This window comes from Peromyscus leucopus, chromosome 3 (genome assembly GCF_004664715.2).
Source record: "Peromyscus leucopus breed LL Stock chromosome 3, UCI_PerLeu_2.1, whole genome shotgun sequence".
In the NCBI taxonomy this organism is placed as follows: Eukaryota; Metazoa; Chordata; class Mammalia; order Rodentia; family Cricetidae; genus Peromyscus; species Peromyscus leucopus.
Genome location: NC_051065.1, coordinates 19024705 through 19047170, shown reverse-complemented (window position 1 = coordinate 19047170; position 22466 = coordinate 19024705). Strand labels below are relative to the sequence as shown.

Genomic DNA, 22466 nt, shown 5'->3' with positions numbered 1-22466 from the left:
GAAGCATTACTGGAATCCCTGAGCTTGAATATATTCACCATAAGAACTGTCAACACTACCACCTCAGCTGTCATTGGGCCTGAGGTCTGGATTCTGCTTGTGGCAACCATCACAATTCCTTCCTGGTGTCTGAGAAGCTGGAGGATGAACAGAAAGCCCGCTGAACCCCATGTTTCCATACCCTGATTCAAAAGGCATAATGGCCAAAAGGCAGCCTTCCCACAGTGGCGAGTCCTTCCAGTCGGCAGGAGCTAATGAGTATTCTGAGCCATGACTGTAAAGAAATCTGAGAGATGTAGTTTAGTTTCCCAATCTTTGCTGCTAAATTGAAAAGGGGGAAAACACAATAGAGTATGTTGGTAGAAAGATGATGAGCAATCTAAGCCATTTTATTCTTAGAGGATTCTAGTCTATGGGACTAGGGCTTATAGTGGTCAAGGTGCTCTTTAGTGAACTTGGAGACATGGGGAGAATTTTTAAAAGACTAATCATGAATTTGGTATGTGAGGCTTCTGTGAGATGTGCCATGGACACCAATTGGTGATTAGGAATTAAGGGACAGAGAATTAGGCTGGAAGATGGGCAAGGGTAATCTCACCATGCACATGCCTGAGATTGACTATGCATGGGACTCTTTGGAGGAAAATAACAGTATGACTGCTTTAGTCTTTGCAGGAAAAGTTAGCTCCATGGTAGAAACATTAGCTCCTGTGCCTTGTTTTCTCCTCCAAAGGCAATTTATTTAAAAAGATAAAATGGAATTTTCCAGAAACAAGGTATAGCAAGAATTCAACTGATATTAGGAAAATAGACTGAAAGTTTCAGCGTGAAGTTTTATGAAGATGCGATATCATGGTATATATTTTAAAAACACCAATACTGTTGCATCTTATTTTCACTTAGCATTTTAAAAGTTGAAAGAAGACATGTGCCTGTCATCATATTAAATGACAAAGGAGCTAAAGAGATAAGGCCATAGTCACTCCTCCCATTCCTTTCACCCCAGGGTCACTTTATATGATACAGGAATCCAAATAGCAATGATGTGGACATTTAATTACAAGCAGTTTTGAGGAACTTCACATGTGCTTGAAGATGTGGGTCACTCACCCAAGTACTAAATGCTTCATGAAGTATTCTGCAGATTCATTACCACATGGGCTTGCTTCTCATACATTTCATCAGCTGCATATGGTCCCTCCCTTTCAAACCTGGGGACCCTCTGATGCTGCTTTCTACTCTTGCCCAGAATTCATGTACCCTGCCCAGTTGTTTTTGGTTGAAATCATTAGACTTTGGGGAAACTATGCTTTCTTCCTCCCCTGTATTCCTAAATGGCTTCAGGAAGGGCTAACCATTCTGAGTTCCTATTGCTTCTATAAATGTCCTTATTCAAATCTATCTTTAGTTGGTACAAGGTCATTTTGTCCTGTAGCTGGAGTTTTCTCCAGTCCTGCCCAGCCCTATGGACCCCACAACTGCTTATAAAATAATCACTCAGAAGCTCATATTAATTAAACTGGCCATTAGCTCAGGCCTACCACTGTCTAGCTCTTACACTTAAACTCAGCCCATTTCTGTTAATCTATATGTTGCCATGTGTTCTGTGGCTTTACCTGCTGCCTTTACACACTGCTCCCTGGACAGCAGGCTGGCATCTCTTTCTCTCAGTCTTCCACTTCCCAGACTTCTCTTCTCTCTTTGTCCCACCTTTACTTCTTGCCTGGCTACTGGCCAATCAGCATTTTATTTATCAAGCAATCATTCACAGCCCTCCCACTTTTTCTTTTTTTTGTTTTTCAAAAAGGAAGGTTTTAACTTTAACATAGTAAAATTACATATAACAAAACAATTATCAAACAAGAATTACAGTTATAATATCTAGTCTATTTGTATCTGGCAAAATTAAAGATGTCCTATCTATCCTATATTTGTGAGTCTAAGGTTTTATATCTAACTTATCTTTTTATCATAACTAAGGAAATTGTAACTATCTAGTCTTCACTACATCAAAGACCCCAGAAGGATATACTATTACCTGAGAAATGGGAGAAAGGACGCAAGCAACTTTCAGGAGTCTTGCGAGAGTAGACAGAGACAGCTGGCAGCCTGGACAGTCATCCAAAGTTCCTCTGTAAAGTTGGGGAATCTGTCTTCAGCCCACAGGCCTAGAGTCTCTCAGTCACTTCTCTCTGTGTTCTGTAGAATGTCTGGCAGTTTCCTCTGCAAGCAGGAACCTGAAGGACCATTTTGCCAAGCAAAGTTCAGTGGTCACCTTCCTATGGGTCCTGCATGTCCAGTTGATACATTTTTTTCAAGCAGTCCAGGCAAGAACAGTTTCTTGCCCAAATGGCTATTTTTGTCAAGAAGAAAATAAACTCCATACAGAATGTCTTCAATGCCCATCCTCCTCTCTGAAGTAAATCGGTAATGCCAGGAGCAGACATGTCTCACTGTCCAGAAAGTCTAAAATTTTAAAATATCTTAAATGCCATATTCTGTAGGTCTTTGAAGTGTTTGAAGACTACCTATCTATCTGAAATATATCTATGTATACCTAGAAAACTTAACTAGCATGGCTACAAGTTTGACTATCGTAGATGACTAATTACTAATCTGTATTTCTTAATTATCCATCACAATTTAAATGAGTTACATAAACATAATACCTCTAACAAGAGTACAAACATATATACAGTATAACAAAATTAACTTTAAATTTGTATTAATAAACTAAAATCCATAGCAATGTAAAACATTTAAAACAAGTTGTTGCTCTTTAAAAGTAGGTTCATTAATCTATCCTTTTATCCTATCATATCTATACTATACCCTTTTTTCTTTAGAAAAAGATTGTATTTATAATCAACCTATTTTAAATAAAAATATAATTTTTTTTCTGTCCCACACCAGAGGACTCTTCTGATGTGGGACAAAAGAATCTCTCAACCTTTTCTTTTAGCAATATGCTTGGGTTTAGAGGAGTGAGCCAATTCATCTCCAAAGCCAGCTTGGTATATTTGGGAATTTGGGCATAGCTTTTCATACTACTTTCAGCTGGACAAGGGCGCTGTATCTTATGGGGATACAAAGAAAATTTTAGTCTATGAGGCTGTATTATCTGAGCCAGTTGCCTTGAAATCATTCTGGATGTTGGATCATCTGGGCCATGGTGTCATTGGAGACCTTTTAGGGGGTCTTGGCTGGTCAAGCCTGATGTATCTTAATCTGGAACAAATCCATAGCCTCTGGCCTTCTGTGGAAACAAAAGCAGAGCCTCCTTTCCAAAGCAACATATCCTTAGATCCAAACTTTGAAGTCAAGGTACCTTTAAAATATACATATTGGCTTAACTCAACAGCTTTTACGATAAAATGTTTTTCTGTAGTTAAAAATCCCAAAGACAACACAATCCAGATTCTCTGTGTAATATCCTTCTTAACATGGCTTATTTTTATACTACCTTTACTGTCTCTTTAAAGGCTTTATTTTTTAAAAACTATCTATTTCTTTATATAACTGCATATATTTTCTTTTCTCTCTCTTCTAAGCCTATGTACATTTTTACACACATTGTAAACCATTTAAAGTCTTGTTCCATCTGAATATGTCTTATTGTGTAACTATTGTTTTAAACTGTAGCATTACTAGAGCTAAAATAGCAGCTTTGTCTGGTGGCTCCATCCACCTCAGCTTTCCAACATAGAGATGGTACATTTACCCCCAGCTTCGGAGGAACCATGCTCACCGCCAGAGGCACTGGGTCTGTGCCTCTATCAAAGCAGCGTGTAGTCCAGAAACCTTTTTTTTTTTATACTAGGAAAGGCTAAATCCACCATGCAGCATAATGTGCTGCTTGCAGATGCCTCATTTCTACCATACTGCAGGTCAAGAGCACATGCCAGGAACCCGCCATAAGAGCTCAAACCCGCAGGCTGCTGTTAACTTGAGAGAAACAACTAGGAAGCTGTTTTTAGCTCTGTTTTAGAGTCTTCTTTCTCAGGTTTTAGGTGGAAACTCTTGCCAACCTATAGGATGCCATTTGTAGCTGGAGTTTTCTCCAGTCCTGCCCAGTCCCATGGACCCCACAACTGCTTATAAAAGAATCACTCAGAAGCTCGTACTAACTAAACTGTTCGGCCATTAGCTCAGGCCTACCACTGTCTAGCTCTCACACTTAAACTCAGCCCATTTCTGTTAATCTATATGTCACCATGTGTTCCGTGGCTTTACCTGGATGGCAGGCTGGTGTCTCCTCCTCTCAGTCTTCCACTTCCCAGATTTCTCTTCTCTTTTTGTCCCACCTATACTTCCTGTCTGGCTACTGGCCAATCAGTGTTTTATTCATCAATCAATCATCCACAGCATTGTTCTCTTGTAATACATTGCACTGTGGCTGTCACAATAATTTAGTCAGAAAACAGGTACATACTACTATCTGAAAAGCTCAGAAGGCTAGACATTAGTTTCTTTCAAGTTTGACCTTGAGGCTTCTTTCTTGAATGACCAGCCCTGATGTAGAAAAGTGAGGCTGTGGTTTGAGTCAAGCAAGACACAATAAGGATATAGAACCAAATGCACCAAACAGAAGAGCTTTGTACTTACAGGTCTCTGAGTGGCTGGGGGTGCTGATGGGAAGTCCTGATGTGGCAGGGAGCTCAACTAGCTGGTGTAGAGTGACTGAGACATGGAGAAGAGCACTGGACAGGGGTCATGGTATAAGCCCTCTGACAATGGAGTGGCTACTTTAAAGATCCCATGTGGTGTGTAAAACCTCTTAACAAGGATCTAGTGTTGACTGTTAGGTTGTTTTCATGGTTTGCAGCTGTGGGCTACCTTGCTTTAAAGTTTACTAAGATGAAGACCATATGTGCTATATTGCAAATAACCACACAGGAAGGAACAGTTTTAACTAGATCAAAGGTGATGGCCCACTACAGGGTTTCAAATAACTTAAGTCACTGAAAAATTGATGCTGAGGCTGCAATTAAATTAAATGAATTCATGACCTTCCTGGTGCCTTAGCGTAATTTTTTTTTTTTAAATTGTAAGGCAGTCTTAATTTGAGTGGCAGACATATTAGTTATAAGCAGAATAGTTTCATTTGAACAGCTAAGTGTTTAGTAGGGTAGTGATGTTTGTGGAGCTTATAAACTAATAAGTATAATGAAGATTAGCAGTATTGTATGTCACCCATGGGAAGTAGTGGTTGCAATCAGAGAAGTAGGGCAGGAAGTTATGGTAAAAAGATTGGAGAGGGTAGCATGTGAAGGTTTCAAGGGGCAGGTGGTCTTTTCCAGATGTCAAAGGAGTTGACTGATACAGAACAGTTGTGGCATTCCAAACATGTGGCACAACCACAGTACCGGAGAAAACATGCCAGTTGGTGCTGCAGCAGTCGCTGCTTGGATCTCTGGGAGAGCCCTCACATCAGTAGACAGCTGCTCACAAGGACTCCAGAAAGTGGGCTCAGAAACCTCCCTCCCACTGGTACCTGATGCCACTTTAAGCTTTGGGTCATGCAGTCAGAGAACACTACAGACATACATAAAGTCAGGTCCAGACCAAGAAAACCTCTGAACAGATATAGTATGCTTTAAAAGGTGCTTAGGTGCTGAAGAAAGAAAAGAAAATGGGTGTAGACAGTCACAAAAAAGAATAAATAGTAAAGTGAAGTCTTTAAAGAGAGAGTAAAGTAATATAAGAGGAATAAGCCACATAAGGTTGGGAAATACCATAACACAGGGCACCTGGATCCTGTATGATGCTTTGTTGACTTTACATTTTTTGAGTGCTAATGAGCAAAGGACAAATGCTGCTGAGAGACATTGGATTGTAGAAAAAAACTGATAAATTAAATCAACCTATATATTTTAAGAATGTCTTAACTTTAGAATGGAAGTCAGAAAACGTGTTGTATTTGGGGAGAGGTTATGCCTTTGTTTCCACAGGAAACAAAAAACTATGGATTTCTTCAAAATTAATAAAGATCAAATTTGATTGGGGGAGACCTCCTGAAAATCTTGGCTATAGACATAAAAGAAAAACAAAACAAAAACTACAAGACAGGTGATGTATATGCTGACCCTTCTACACTGGAACAGTTTTGAGACTGGATGAGAAATGATAAATCTTGTTGGCTACAGAGTCCTCATGACTTATTATTACATGTCATCCTTTCACATTTCATGGATAGAGTTTTGGTTATATAGTCCAAACAGACTTATAAAGTTAACAGATGTCTTTACCTGCTCAAACATAAAACAAAATCATCTTTATCTGACTTATATACACTGCACATCCCATATTTGTATTAATGAAGATATATGTTACCTTTTAAAGTTTGTGTGTTTTCAGAAAAAAATGACCAGACATTAATGAAGACAAGTAGCCCAGGTGATCCAGCCTCTCAAAATGCCTCTGTTGTACTTTCTGCAAAATTCTGCATCCAGGACAACTTCAAAGCTGCTAACTGAGATGATCCAGCCTCATGGAATACTCCAGCCAGGACTTCAGATAAGGCCTTCACTTTCCCATCACACAGAGACTGGACAACAACTAGCTCTCCCAGGACTTGAGAATTATCTCAATTTTCTCAGGGTCCCCTAAAGATGCCATCACCCTCAGACAATAGGAAGCAGTCTACAGAACATAATACCCACATTTCCAAGAGGTGGGTTGGGTGGTTTTTCTGTCATTCAGTGGATTATGGATGTTTGTCATTGTTTGGGTGGGGGGTTATGCCATTGTTGTGAGCTATTGCAGGCCCTGACAGAACAGTTTATAGCAATTGATAACTCAGATATCAACCCACCAGCAGAATGTTCTCTAATGGGGTGATCTGTTGACCAAGGCATGCAGGCCACTGACTCTGAATAATGTTGCTTCCACCTATAACTTCTTGTGCATTAACAGCTATGATATTTCCCCATTATAATGTATTTTCATAATACATTATATATATATATATGTATATATAATATATATATGTAATCTCATGATTATATCTCAATTTTATGGACATGCATATCTGTGGGTGATCAGGAAGATGACTTTCCATTTAGCTGTATAATTTTGATATATAGAAAATATACTAGGATATGCTTCACAGCCAGATCCATTGTCCCATGAGACGGTAGACACTTAAAGCCTGCCTTGTTTCTTTTACTCCAACTAACAAAAATAACAATCCCGCTTCAGTCTAACATAAACTGCATGCATTTAGCTCATTTTTACTTCAGAGCAAGAGAGCAAGTTCAAACTAGACTAAAGACCTTTGTAAATAGATTGCAAGTTTAAAATTTTATTGCTATGCACAAGGTCAGAGTCACAGGTGTCTTACCAAGGTTACTACCACAAAACACCCTAAGAAAAGCCTGCCAATTCTTTACTTGCCAAAAGAATATGCTGATAAAAAGCTATGTCTCAGAGTTTGTCACACTGGGCACTGTTCCCCTGATTCTGGTCCTGAGACCTTGGAACCTTGCATTACTGTGGTAATGGCTCTGCTCTTTATCATCTATTCTAGGAATGTGCTATGACCTTGAGTGTTTTGAACTTTCCTCAGGATTGGTAAGAGTCCCCTGTTAGAAATGTATGGATAGTTGGGCAAGAGAGGAGCTAAGAATGAGAGCTGAAAAGAATCTGTAGATTTAGAGAAGCAGGAGAATAGAGATATGCAATGAAGTATGATGTGAACAGATTCATTCCTTCACCCTCAGATATTAGATATCCCTCAATTGCTGAAGTGTCTTTATTGGATCCTGAAAGAGGTTTGAGGGACTGGACCCCCCAAAAATCAATAAAAATGTACTGTGAAGTTCTAGTCCTTGAAAGCCATTATTACAAACTGTTTATGATAGCTAAGAAATGCAGGTTAGTAGTTAGTCATCTGTAACAATAAAACTTACAGTCATGTTAGGTATTTTTTAAAGTTAAACTTGTATTTTAGATAGATAGGTGATGTTCAAGCACTTCAGAGATCTACAGAATATGGCATTTAAGATGTTTTAATAACATAAGGCTTTCCATGACAATGAGATATGTTTACTCCTGCAGCACCAGTCTACTTCAAAAAAGGGTGTTGGGCATCAAAGAGCCTCCATATGAAGTGCACTTTCTTGTGGCAGAGCTAGCCACTAGGCAAGAAACTGCCCTTGCCTAGACTGCTGACAGTATGCTGTACAAACTGGACAAACATGACACAAAAGAAGATGACTGTCCAACTTTACCAAGACAAGATATGACAGTCCTTCAAAATTCCTGCTTCACAGAAAAGTCTGTCAGATATTCTAGGTCTGTAGGCTGAAGATGGATGCCCCAACATTGCACAGAACCTTGGGTGACTGTCCAGGCAGCCAGATGTTTCTGTCATTTCTATAGTTTTTGAAGTTGCTTGCTATGTATTTCCTATTTACTCAGGTAATATTACATCCTTCTTGGGTCTTTGATAGGAATTGAAGACTAGTTATAGTTTTCTTTGTTACCAAATTTAGAAAAAAAAACTCACAAAAGAGATGTAAAGTATATAAAGTTGAGAGACATAAAACCTTAGGTTTATCTAAAAAATAGTTTTGAGATCTAAAAAGATAGTTTTGGGTTGATAGTACAAGTTATGATAGAAAATAGTTTAGGTATAAAACTTAAGGTTTATGAAGATAAGATAGATAATGGAGTATTTTTTTTCCAAAATTGCTAAATACAAATGGACTATACATTGTAAATTTGTTACCTGATAAGCATTCTTATTATAAATAGTTTTATATATATACTGTGTCAGAGTTAATCCCTTTCCTTTTTATTTAGACAAAAAGTAGAAAATGTTGCAGAATATTTGTTTACACTCTGTGTCACTGTGATTGATTTAATAAAAAGCCAAATGGCCAATAGCTAGGCAGGAGAGAATAGGATAGGCAGGATTTTTAGGGAGAGAGAGAGAACTCTGGGAAGAACAGAGGAGAGATGCCAGGGAGATGTGGACCAAGTTGGACATATGGTACAGAGGAGAGGTAACTGAGCCACATGGCAGGACATAGATTTAAAAATGTGGGTTAATTAAGTTATAAGAGCTATTTGGGGATAAGCCTTAGCTAAAGGCCAAGCTTCCATAATTAATAATAGGTCTCCATGCCATTATTTGCAGGCTGGCAGCCCAAGGGAAGTCTGGCTACACAGTTACCTGAGGGGAGCAACTGTGGTAGCTTCTATCAGACTTGCCTCAGGTACCAAAGTATAGAGGTGTGAATTTTAAAGTGAACAAAGACTATATGAAGCTCACAGAGTATTCAAAGGGTACATTCAAGAAGAAAAGTTTAAAATGTGCTTTAGGAGAGCCAGTTGACTTGTGTTTCAGGATGATTTTAGTGTAAGAATGAAATCATCTCCTAACCATGAGGCTCTTTGTTATGGGCACGGGATATTGTTCTAAATGGATACCCACTTGAGCTGAGGAGGCCTCTGGATTATAACTAACAAAAGCACCCAAACCTGAAATAAAAACCATGAATTACCTCAGTTAACATGAGTATGATAAGCTACACCTGATTAGATTTCTACTCTTGCTTTTCGTTGTTAATTTAAATTGGCCATCCATTGAATGAGCCACTGCCTACTGTAGCAAAATCTTCTATTACTGATGAATTGCGGGAGAATGTGTGCCCTCACTCTGACCTCTAGCACTTGTGTCTGAAGATGGAAGATTTGTAATGATAGCTGAGGCTGGGGCCAAAGAGAAACTTGGTTGGGGTGTACTTGTTGGACTGGACTTGCAAAAGAAGACTGTTTGCCCCAAATATCTCTCTCTCTCTCTCTCTCTCTCTCTCTCTCTCTCGTGTGTGTCCATATGCTATAAGACAGTGTATGCAAAGGAAAGCTTGCAGGAGTCAGTTCTTTTATTCTATCTACTACATGGGCCACAGAAACTGAACTCAGGTCATCAGGCTTGGCAATGCCTTTAGCTGTTGTCAATATTAAAAACCACAGCTTTTATCTTAAAGAGAAGAAGAGAGAGTTTATTCTGAAGCCATTTGGAGTTACTATGGTTTGGGAACACATATTTAGGTTACCCCAAGTTCCATGTTCCAAGAATTTTCATGAAGTTTTGTAATTTTACATAATAAAGAAAATCATAAATCAAGGAAAGATTTAAGCACATTGGTGGGTACACCACAGAGGTGGTTATAGCAAGATGGGGGAAACTTTTCAATCCCTCTAAGATGCCATCTGATAACATTCTTAGCCCTTGGGTTAATGGAAGTCAGTGGTCTGCTAAGTTAATAGATTTCAAAGGTTTTTTTTTTTTTTTTTTTTTTTTTTTTTTTTTTTTTTTAAATCTATTAGCCACAGGATGTTAGTTCTGATGCAGAAGTGAAAATAGAATGGCTGTTCTATGGACTAAAGCTAATCCAAGATAGGTAATTAGTCTCTGAACCTATAACATTCCAATCTCTCCACAATGCGGCAGTTCTTCCTTCCTTCCTTCCTTCCTTCCTTCCTTCCTTCCTTCCTTCCTTCCTTCCTTCCTTTCTTTTTTTATCATGGGAAGCAGCTTTTATTGACAGGTTGTCTCCAGACCCCCCCCCCAAAAAAAAATGTGCTGTCAATCATGCCCTATGCCTGCAGAGATACCTCAGGGCTCTAAGGAATACAAACTGCCTATTTCAAGACCCAAAATCTTTCACCTCCCTATTCAGCTTAATTTAGAAACTTTGTGACTTGACTTTATTGGGTTTTTCCTCCTCCAGCTACTTTGTACCAGCCAGAGGCAACCTGTGAAAGAATCATGAGTCACGAGAAAGCAGCCTATCAAGAGTCCTTCTGTCCTGCTTTAGTGGCTTGATCGTTCATTGGTTGCATTTTTCTTCATGCTGGCTCACACTCCTCTGAATCACACCAGGGACTTGCACTGTCAACCAAGGACCCAGCCCCAGGGCCAGGGGATGAGCTAGTACAAACTTGGGTGCATTCCTGGCCCACAGAGTTTTGAAATGATTGGTCAGACTTATTTTGCCACCTCTGTACATCTTTGCTATCTTCCCATCCAGCTCGGGGACTACAATTTCTGGAGCAGTAGTGCAATAGCAATTTCAAACTTGATGTCCAACTAATTTGAGGAAGTCATGGATGTACCAGCGTTTTCCAAACCACCGGGTCCTTCCTTGTTGAACTCCAGTTGGAAACAATCATTGTCCTAATTCTTGTTCTCCAAATGGAGATAAAGGACTATATTCCTCCTTTAGTCACTGCACCCACAATTCCTGATCCCAGTGTCCAGCATTAGTTTTCTGCACCGGTATCTCAGATCCGACCCAACCGGACCCTCCAGGTGGCCTCAGCTGCCATCTCAGACCAGGGTGCAAGAGACAGTCTGGCAGTTCCAACGAGTCAATCAGACTTTGAAGACAACGTCTTCTCAGGAGTTCTCATCCGTAGCCCACTATTTAAGAATAAATATGAGAAGGAACCAAAGCATCCAGTGGAGTAAGTGACTAAAGTTTGGTCAAGGGTGTTCCTTATTTGATTCCAATCTCTTTGAGGGGCCATCTGGCTGGGAGTCAAAAACAGCAAAGCTCTACTAAGCTCTACTGCACTCGATGGTCAAGAGTGTCATTCATATAATCTGTAGACTCCCCTTCCTGCTCACTCAGGAAATCTTAAGGCAGTATGTAGGTAGTTTATATGTCTGGAGATGGACTCTGGCATCCTGGCATCTAGCAAGGGCCTGAGGACAAAGTAAGCCCCGCTTCCTTCAGCCGATGCTGCAGAAATTGTTCCATCCTGTCTTACAGAAACTCCAGCAGCCTTGCCAGCTGCTGTTTCCAGGATCCAAACCACAATTAAAATTGGGATATTACAGTACGATCTGTAGAAACGTGTCTCCAGGGATGCCCAGGAGGCTTGTTTAATGATGTATAGCTCTCCACCTCTAGCCAGGATTTCCCCAAGGAAGTTTGGGACCAAATAAGCAACACACTTGGCCGAGAAGAACAGAGAGGGGGATGGTTTTTATGCCAGAAATCCCGGAATAATTTAGATTCATCACAAGTAGGTTAGAGATTTCAGGAAACCTGAGAAGAGGTTGTCAAAGCCTCCACAATGAAGGCATTCTGAGGGCATTAGTTAGTACCTGCTAATTTTAATTATTTTTAAAGATTTATTTGTTTTATGTGTATGGTGCTCTAGCTGCATATACACCTGCATGCCAGAAGAGGGCATCAGATCCCACTATAGATGGCTGTGAGCCACCACGTGGTTGCTGAGAATTGGACTCAGGACCTTGAAAGAGCTGCCAATGCTCTTAACTGCTGAGCCATCTCTCCAGACCTGCTAATTTTATTATTTATTTATTTATTTATTTATTTATTTATTTATTTATTTATTTATTTATTTATTTATTTATTTATTTATTATTTGGTTTTTCCAGACAAGGTTTCTCTGTGTAGTTTTGGTGTATATTCTGGATCTCTCTCTGTAAACCAGGCTGGCCTCAAACTCAGAGATCCACCCGACTCTGCCTCCCGAGTGCTGGGATTAAAGGTGTGCACCACCACCACCTGGCTCTAATTTTAATTTTTAAGTAAAATTTATAAGTGAGGAATATATTGTCTTCAGAATGCCATTGTTACTGTAAGATATCAGACTTATGTGTCTTTAGCAAGTGTGCCAAATTTCCCTGAAGAATGGCATTATTGTGATGTGCCCATGCTCCTGGGAATTTGTGGCCATTGTTCAGATCTTATAAGATTGTCTACAGCAACAAAGCTGTGAATTCTCCAGGAGTAGCTTAAACAAAGTCTATCATTTCATTTTAAAGATACAGGTAAAATATAACATGGACACTGTTGAAACAGGCATGGAGTCTGTGTACAAAACCAGAGAGGTTTCATATAAATGACTTAACAATGTAACTTAAGTCACTGAAAAACCAAGAACAAACCAAATTCAAAAGTAATACTTAGAAATAATTAAAAGCCGGGGCCTAACCGTGAATCTCTGCATCCAGATCTCTCAGTTGTTGGATGGGGTTTCTAGCACGACTATTAGGGCGTTTGGCCATCCCATCACCAAAGTAGGTCAGTTCCGGCTGTCTCTTGACCATTGCCAGCAGTCTATTGTGGAGGTATCTTTGTGGATTTCTGTGGGCCTCTCTAGCTCCGGGAGTCTAATTATCAAGAAAGAGGAGGGTTTATATGAGTGAGAATTGTTGAAACCAAGGTTGGATAAAGCACAGGGACAAATAGCCAAACGAATGGAAACACATGAACTATGAACCAAAGGCTGAGGGGTCCCCAACTGGATCAGGCCCTCTGAATAGGTGAGACAGTTGATTGGCTTGATCTATTTGGGAGGCATCTAGGCAGTGATACCAGGTCCTGGGCTCATTGCATGAGTTGGCTGTTTGAAACCTGGGGCTTATGCAGGGACGCTTGACTCAGTCTGGGAGGAGGGGACTGAACCTGCCTGGACTGAGTCTACCAGGTTGATCTCAGTCCTCGGAGGAGGCTTTGCCCTGGAAGAGGTGGGAATGGGTGGTGGGCTGGGGGGAAGGGGAGGGGAGCAGGAAGGGAGAGAACAAGGGAATCCGTGGCTGATATGTAGAACTGAATTGTGTTGTAAAATAAAATAAAAAGAAAAAAATAATTAAAAACAAGAGAGAAATTAATGAAATAGAAACAAAGACAAAACAATAAAAAAATCAATAAAACCAAAGAGGTGGTTCTTTGAAAAGATAAACAAGACTGACACATTCTTAGTGAAATTCATCAAAAAAAGAGAGAGAATATAAATTCATAACATTAGAGATGAAAGGGAGACATTACAACAGACACCACTGAAATTCAGAATAATCATAACAATATACCTTAAAGGACATGAATGAAATTTTAGGGGTGTATGACCTACCAAAGTTAAATCAACATAAGATAGGTAATTTAAACAGACCTATAACAATGAGAGTAAATCAGTAATAATAATTTTTTTTAAATGTCTTGGGGCTGGAGAGATGGCTCAGTGGTTAAGAGCTCTTGCTGCTCCTGCAGAGGACCCAGATTCAACACCCTACTGCAGCTCAAACTACCTATAATTCTAATTCCAGAAGATCTGACGTCTTCTTCTGGTCTCTTTGGATACTGCACGCACACAGTGTGTTTAAGTACATGGAGGTAAGACACTCATACACACTTAAAAAAAAATTCCTTGATTGTCTAAACTCAGGTCCAGATGAATTCACCAAAGAGGTCTACCCAAAGTCACATGACCATAGTCATTTACCTGTTTCTGGGAGGGAGAGATAGTTTATTCAGTAATAAAGCCATTGGTAATGAGCATGATACCTCTTGATAATTCCTCACTACAGGCACTAGAAACAATGCTAATGAAACTCATTGAGTTATCAGTCAATCAGTCAAGATATGAAGAAGGAAGAGGGACTAGGTAGGTAGAGGAAAGGGACCAGCAGGATGGGAGAGGAATTGGCAAGGTTAACAGAGGGTGAATATGATAACAATACATTACATGTGTGTATCAAAATTTCAGGATAAAATCCTTTATTATGTATAATCAACACATGCTAATAAAACACTGGTACTGAACAGAACATATTAACCAAAATACAATTGATTAACTAGATCAGCCATTTTGATAATGGAGACAGGCTATACTGACCTTAGTGGATGGAAATATGGTGTCAAGACTGTAGAACCCACTGTTGTTAAACTGTTGGCTAAGACAGATGACAATGGACTTTGTTGTTGATTTTCTTCTCTTTAAAAGCTTCTACATTATTTTTTGTATTTAACATGCTGTGATCAGTGGTTGTCTTCTATTATTATTTATGAGTTTCCATTTATTTATTTGTGTGTTTGTGTGATCATGCATTTGACAGACATGAGTGTGGAAGTCAGACTACACCATGCAGGATTCCATTTTCTCCTTTATCCATGTCAGTTCCGGAGCTCAAGTTCAGATCCTCAGGGTTAGTAGCAAGTACCTTGCCTCCATGGTGCCTGTCCTTTTCTACAATTTTCATTTTTTCACTGTCTTCTTTCCACTCACTTTTCTTGGAGTCATTATTAATTTTATCTTTTATTTATCTTTGTAAAGTTTTCTACACCTGAGTCTTTTTACTTTGTGGTTTGAAGTTATTCTCACTTCTTCCCAATCCTCTATCATTCTTACTTCACTTTTCTGTTAGAACAATTCCTTGAACTTTTTATATTTCTTCCATACTCTTAACTAGTTCCTTTTCTTCACATTTTGCTCTTATTTTATGGGTGAAAAGTTGTGGGGAATTTCTTTGGTTTCCTAAGGGGCTCCCCACTTTTTATTCAGTTGTTTTTGTCCTCACCTGATGTACAGGGTAAGTACCTTGGACTTCTTTCACACAGCTGCCTTTTTCTGTTCGTCTACTGAGTTCTGCTTGTTTATTTTAGTATAGAAGAATGAATAACTGGGCAGGTAGGTTTGACTTAAGTACTCTCTCCTTTCCTTCTTTCTTTTTTCTCCCTCCCTCCCCACTTCCCCTGTGTAGGGAGCTGACACACAGCAGGCTTTACTTGAAGATAATCTTCCTAGGAGAGAGCCAGAGAAATCGGAGGTTTGGAGTCAGAGAGTTAATGAACTGGTTTTCGCTTTGCCTTCAGGTGGATCTGATTTGAACCATGGTTCTGTTTCACATATTAGCTTTGTGATTTTTGTCAAAAGTCCTGACATTTCCCATAGGGCAACATTACTTCACAGAGCAAGGGCGCCATCTGACATTGGGTAGACTGGAATTATGGAATCATAGTGAACCTGAAATCATTTAGATTCTCTTTTCTTTTTAACACTGAAAGTTTATTAAGAAGAACTTGCAAGAGGAGACTACGCCACACTGAAGTTAAGCAGACCCAAAGTCTGTGTACCTCAATGAACTTCTACACAGTCAGAGTGGAGGAAACCATGGAGCTTCAGTTCAGATCTTACCCTTTTACTGTGGAATATGTTTTTATACTCTTTCTTAAACCCCTAACTACTGTCAACATATCATATAGCATTTATATGGAAGGAAAAGTCCCTAACAATTAATGGTGACATAGGAGTAATGAGTTAAACATTTTATTACCTAATACTGATTCTCCTGAGGGAATCTCCAAAACTTTCCAGGTGGTTAGAGCAGTGACTTTGTATAGAAGTGAGATTTATTTTATTATATTAATTTCCTGGGGGGGTCCATGGTGTTTGATTTATGATTAATTTTTTCATCTCTTTGGCTTCTGTGATTTTACTTTTCTTTCATTCTAACTGCTGGCCATCCACCACCAGCAATTAAAACAGGCAAAAATTAATCATTGGCATAGTATTTATGAGATGAGACTGAACATGGGTAGAATTAATCATAAATTTATTTCCTCAGGCTTGAGGCATGGTTTTCCATAACACTGACTGCTACTTGGTAGTATTTTTTTCCAACCCCAGGACACTGTACCTCAATAACTTAGTTTCCTGGAAGTCCATTGCCAACAGTGCTAGCTCACTACAGGTAATATCCTTGTTAAATCCTTTCTCCCAGGTTTCAATTCCAGTCTAACAAGACATTTCCCCTCTAGTTCATTTATGACCTATCCAAAGTCATTTTCAAATGATAAAAGGAAAATCGGTCTAAGCATGAGTTTATCATCCACACATAGGATGCATAGCTGAGGTGAAGTTCATGTCAGCAGAGTAATTTGCACCTGTCAACTTACCTGCTTTATATTTTCATCCCCAGCTCTGGACAAGATTGTTATTCCCCTGTGATGACTGTAACAGCTTTGATCTCTTGGTCACCTGCCTTGGTTTTACATTGCCTTCGTTTTCTCCCCGTACTGGGATTTTAATGGATGACAGGTCCATTCTTCTTCTGAAATTGTTTTCTAGGAACTGTCTCAATTCCTCCCATCTTTCTTATAACAACAGAAGCAGAACACGGAGGACATGTGGTAAATAACTAAGAGTTTCATCTTGGGAAGAAAGTCCAAGAAAAACTACTAAGAAACTTAAGCTGATCCTCAAATTTCACATAGAAGAAAAATTTCCCCACTCAACAGACGGCAGAGAAAAGGAAAGAAAATGTAACAAAACATAGAAATGGTAAGTAGAAGTAAGGAAATATAAATTAAAGTTCATAAGACAATAATATAATAGATATATATGAATGTGTTTAACCATCAACGAGAACACAGATACTCTGAAATTGAAATAAAATTATTGGTCTGTAAAACAATATCTGAACCAGAAAAATGTATAGTAACTAAAAATAAAAATATGTTCCCCACAAAAATGAGTCAAATATTGCTGTGCTAACTATTCACTATCAAGACACTAACTCAAGACAAAAGAAACTATTAGCCCAGAACACTGATGCAGATAAGGCAAGAGCACAGAGCAGACAGCACTCTCCTATGTTCCCAGAGATCTGCAAGAACTCCTTTGACCTGTGACGTCAGAGAGAGGTGAGATGCATGAAAGGCAGGAGAGGCCCATGGTAATCAACAGTCAGTCGAATATCGATGGTAAGAAACACTGACCATTAGCTCTGTGTAGAAGCAGCAGACTCTGCCTTGGAGCACTGAACACAGAGTTTGGGAAGGAAAGAACATTTTCTCCCCAACTGTTCCACAAATGAAAGAAAGAAAGAGAGTGTCCAGAAGAAAGCACAACAAAAACAAAGTTTTTTATTTCCTGTTTGTTTTCTAAAGAGAGAGAGAAATAAGGTGTGGAGTTGGGTGGGTGGGTAGGTGGGTAGGTGGGGAGGGTCTGGCAGGAGATGGGAGAGGAGAAACCATGATCAGAATATAGTGTATGAAGAATATTTTCAATAAAAAACAAGTAAAAACAAAAACAGTTTTAGACATAATCCCAAGCTGTGTAAAGCAGGCAACAACCATGCTGTTCTACCTATTATGCTAGATGATTCTAAGAGAAGCTGTAATTAAACCACTTTGTTGGGAAGCATCTAGAAAGCTTCCACTTGGCACCACTGTATCTTCAATTCCCCAAGGCACCCCACTCCATGGATGAAGAGGGCAACTACCCTGTGAACCACTTGAACACTCCACAAGAGCAGATCTAAAAATACACTCAATGGATATGAATACACTCAGGCACGGCTCTAAAATACAGGTGGAAATGCAGCCTGGGCCTCATAAGGTAGGAGTGCCCAGCTGCAAAAGGGAAGCACTCATACAAGCACAGCGCTGTCAGAGCCTTGGGAACTGAAATCCATGTGTAGACAGCATAAGCACTCAGCACACACGTTAGACAGGAGCTAGCAGAGTAGATGTTGTCCTGAGCGAGAAGTTCATGAAGGCCATGGGGACACTCCCACGGGAGGGTGGACTGCTGTGGGATGGTCTGTATGTCAAATTACTCTGATTGGTCAATAAATAAAACACTGATTGGCCAGTGGCTAGGCAGGAAGTATAGGTGGGACTAACAGAGAGGAGAAAAGAAAGAACAGGAAGGCGGAAGGAGTCACTCCCAGCCGCCACCATGACAAGCAGTATGTGAAGACACCAGTAAGCCAAGAGCCACATGGCAAGGTATAGATTTATGGAAATGGATTAATTTAAGCTATAAGAACAGTTAGCAAGAAGCCTGCCACAGCCATACAGTTTGTAAGCAATATAAGTCTCTCTGTTTACTTGGTTGGGTCTGAGTGACTGTGGGACTGGCGGGTGACAGAGATTTGTCCTGACTGTGGGCAAGGCAGGAAAACTCTAGCTACAGTGGACCCTTGTGCAGGAATTCAGCCTGTGAGGGGAAACAGACAGACTGCAGCTTGTGTATGCAGAGTTGCAGTCTAACATGCCAGAACTTACATATAAGCAGCCTGTTCTTCTGCCAGCAGAATCAACTCCTAAAAACAACCCAGGGACCAAGAGAAGCTAAATGCATCCCAGGAAGGAATATATAGAAATATAGGCTGATTCTTTATTTCCAAAGCTTTTGTTGCAATTTTTCTGTTTTTCACTTTTACATTACTATTTCCTAGTTGTTTTCAGTTTTGCTCAGTTAGCTTTTTATGATTGTTCTGCTTTTTTACCCTCTATTTGATTTGATTTGATTATATCTCAGGTCTCCAGCCTACCTACTTTGCCTCTTATTTCTGTGTCACTTTCTCCCTTTTCTCTTTCTTCATTCCCTCTTCTGAATTAATTTTCCTGGGCTGGAGAAGTAGCTTAGCAGCTAAGAGCACTTGCTGCTGTTCCAGAGGACTTGAGTTCAGATCCCAGCATCCATGTAGGGCAGCTCACAACTCTCTGCAACTCCAGCTTCAGGGGATCTGATGCCCTCCTCTGGCATCCAGGGACACCTTTGTGCACATGGCGCGCGCGCGCACACACACACACACACACACACACACACACACACACACACACACACGAAAGAGGGGGAGTATCTTTTTATCTTTAATAATTTTAAAGTATATTTATTTTAGCAGTATCCTAATTCCATGTTTCTGAGAATTATTAAGGCTATAACTGAAGTACTTAATTGCTTTCTACTGCATTTTAGGGAGAGTTGGAGGGAGGTAGTATGGGGTGAATAAAATCAAAACACATTATATACATGTACACAAAAAGATAGATGAAAAATATGTTTCCTGAAAATAAAAAAGCCTAAAGGTATAGAAAAACTACTCATTGAAATTATAGCACAAAATTTCTAAAGATATAGGGAAAGATACGGACATGCTAGAAGCATTTAGAACCCTAAATAGACATGCCCAGGAAAGAATCTCCCCAAGCTACATCGTTGTACATCTAACACAATACAGAACAAAGACACTGTACTCAAAGCATCAAGAGAAGAAAGCCCAATTCTTTCAAAGGGAAGATCTTCACAATAACATCAGACCTCTCAGCAGGAACTCTGAAAGGAAGGACAGCATGGAGAGAGACATTTCAAGTCCTGAAAGTAAATAACTACCCAACAAAATGACTATATTCCTCTCAGATATCTTTTTAAATAAATGAAGAGAGATACCCATCCAGGATAAGTATAACCCACAGCAATTCATAACCACTAACCTAGGATCACAGAGACACTTATAGGGATTCTGCACACAGGAGAAAGACAGTTATAACACAAGAGCAGAGTAAAAACTAAATCTTGAGAGGAATAGATTAACAGAAGAAAACTAGGAAAGAATAAAAATCCAACTCTGCAAACATGCAAGCCTCTCAGATTAATAAAGGATACAAAATTTATGTTAGCCAACCAGAAAACCAATTTTAAAATGGAAAGAATCAGCAAGTATCTATCAGTAATAATTCCAGTTGTTAATGGGTTCAGCTCTCCAATTAAGAATGCAGACTAGTTGACTGGATCAAAATTTGTGGTCTGAAAAAAACAAACAAACAAACAAACCATGACTCATTGATAAGTATTCACACAGTCAAAGGGTGGAACACTGCAAACCAAGCAAATGGAAGCAGGAAACAACTTGGTGTGCCCCAGCCCTTCTCACATGTGATGAAGTCGACTTCCAACCAAAGTTGGCTACTTCTGTTTTTCCTCCCAGATTTCTCCTTGCATATATATTTGTGTTCTATTTTCACGTTGGACTTACTCTTTACTACTGTGTAGTGACCTTGACCCCCAGCAGCAGCTTGGGCGCAGATGTCACCATACCCCAGGTGGCAGCAAAGGCCATCAAGTGCAGTATGGCTCCTGTGGCAGCAGGCCCTCGAACATTGTCTTAGGGTTTTATTGCTGTGAAGAGACACCATGACCATGGTGCTGTGGATATCGCTCTGTATAAATAAAACACCGATTGGCCAGTAGCCAAGCAGGAAGTATAGGCAGGACAAGGAGAGAGGAGAATTCTGGTAAGTGGAAGGCTGAGGAGGGAGACACTGCGAGCCACAAGTCAAATGGCAAGGTATAGATTTATAGAAAGAAGTTAATTTAAGATAGAAGAAGTAGATAACAAGAAGCCTGCCACAGCCATACAGTTTATAAGTAATATAAGCGTCTGAGTAATTATTTTATACGTGGGTTATGGGACTGTGGGGGCTTGGCGGGACCTGGAGAGAAGCCCTCCAGCAACACCACAGCAATTCTTATTAAGAAAACATTTAATTGGGGTGGCTTACTTACAGTTTCAGAGGTTCAATCTATTATCATCATGGAAAGGAACATGGTTGTATGCAGGCAGATGTGGTGCTGGAGCTGATAGTCTTACATCTTGATTCAGAAGCAACAGGAAGTCAACTGTCACAGAGCAAGAAGCTTGAGTAGAAGAGACCTCAAAGCCTGCCCTCACAATGACACACTTCTTCCAACAAGGCCACACCTCCTAATAGTGACACTCCTTATGGGGGCCATTTTCTTTCAAACCACCACAGATGCCAATATGTTCTCAGGTGGCTGTTGAGACCCCAGCATCTGGACAGTGTGGTGGTATTGTGTTCCCCAAAATATTGTGTACTCTAATAAATTTATCTGGGGTCAGAGAACAGACAGCCACTAAATACAAAGGCTAGAAAATGGTGGCACTCACACCTTTAATCCTAGCATTCCAGAGATAGAAATCCCTCTGGATCTCTGTGAGTTCAAGGCCACATTGGAAATAGCCAAGCATGGTGACTCACGCCTTTAATCCCAGAAAGCCAGCCTTTAATCCCAGGGAGTGGTGGTAGAAAGCAAAAAGATATATAAGGCGTGAGGACCAGAAACTAGAGGCATTTGGCCTGGTTAAGATTTTGGCTGGTTAAGCATTCAGGCTTTTGAGCAGTAATTCAGCTGAGACCCATTCCGGATGAGGACTCAGAGGCCTCCAGTCTGAGGAGACAAGACCAGCTGAGGATCCGGCGAGGTGAGATAGCTGTGGTTTGTTCTATCTCTCTGATCTACCAGCATGGACCCCAATAACTCGCCTCGGGTTTGATTTTATTAATAAGAACTTTTAAGATTCCTGCTACAGGACAGTCCTTAATGGCAACAGGAGCCATGGACATCAACCCAGACCCTGGCTGTTGCTGGGTCACGGGGACCCAGACATGGCTCTAGACAGGCAGCAGCCTGGGGCCCCAAACCACCATGGCCCCATGTGGCACCACAGGCTACCAAGGTTAGTATGGCCATGGTGTTGGCACAATCCTCAGGCACCAACACAGCCACAGACTGTAGCCTAGACCCCGGGCATCCATATGGCCTTTGGTATCACCCTGGGCCACAGAGATCAATACATACCCTGGCTATGGTAGGACCACAGTAGTTTGTGATTTCAATACTCCACTTTCTCCAATAGATGGGTCATGTGGACAAAAGATAAGCATAGAAACAATAGAATTAAATGATATCATACATCAAATGCACCAAACAGAGTCCTACAGAATATTCCACCCAAACACCAATTAATATACATTCTGCTCAGCAGCCCATGGAAGCTTTTCTAAACAGACTATATCCTGGAACACAAAGTGAATGTCAAAAAATACAGA

At 40.1% G+C, this 22466-nt stretch overlaps 1 pseudogene; it reads right to left on the bottom strand.

Moving 5' to 3' along the window:
* Positions 1–10841: 10841 nt before the first annotated feature.
* Positions 10842–22466, bottom strand: part of LOC114693489 — a 39438-nt pseudogene continuing 27813 nt past the window's right edge.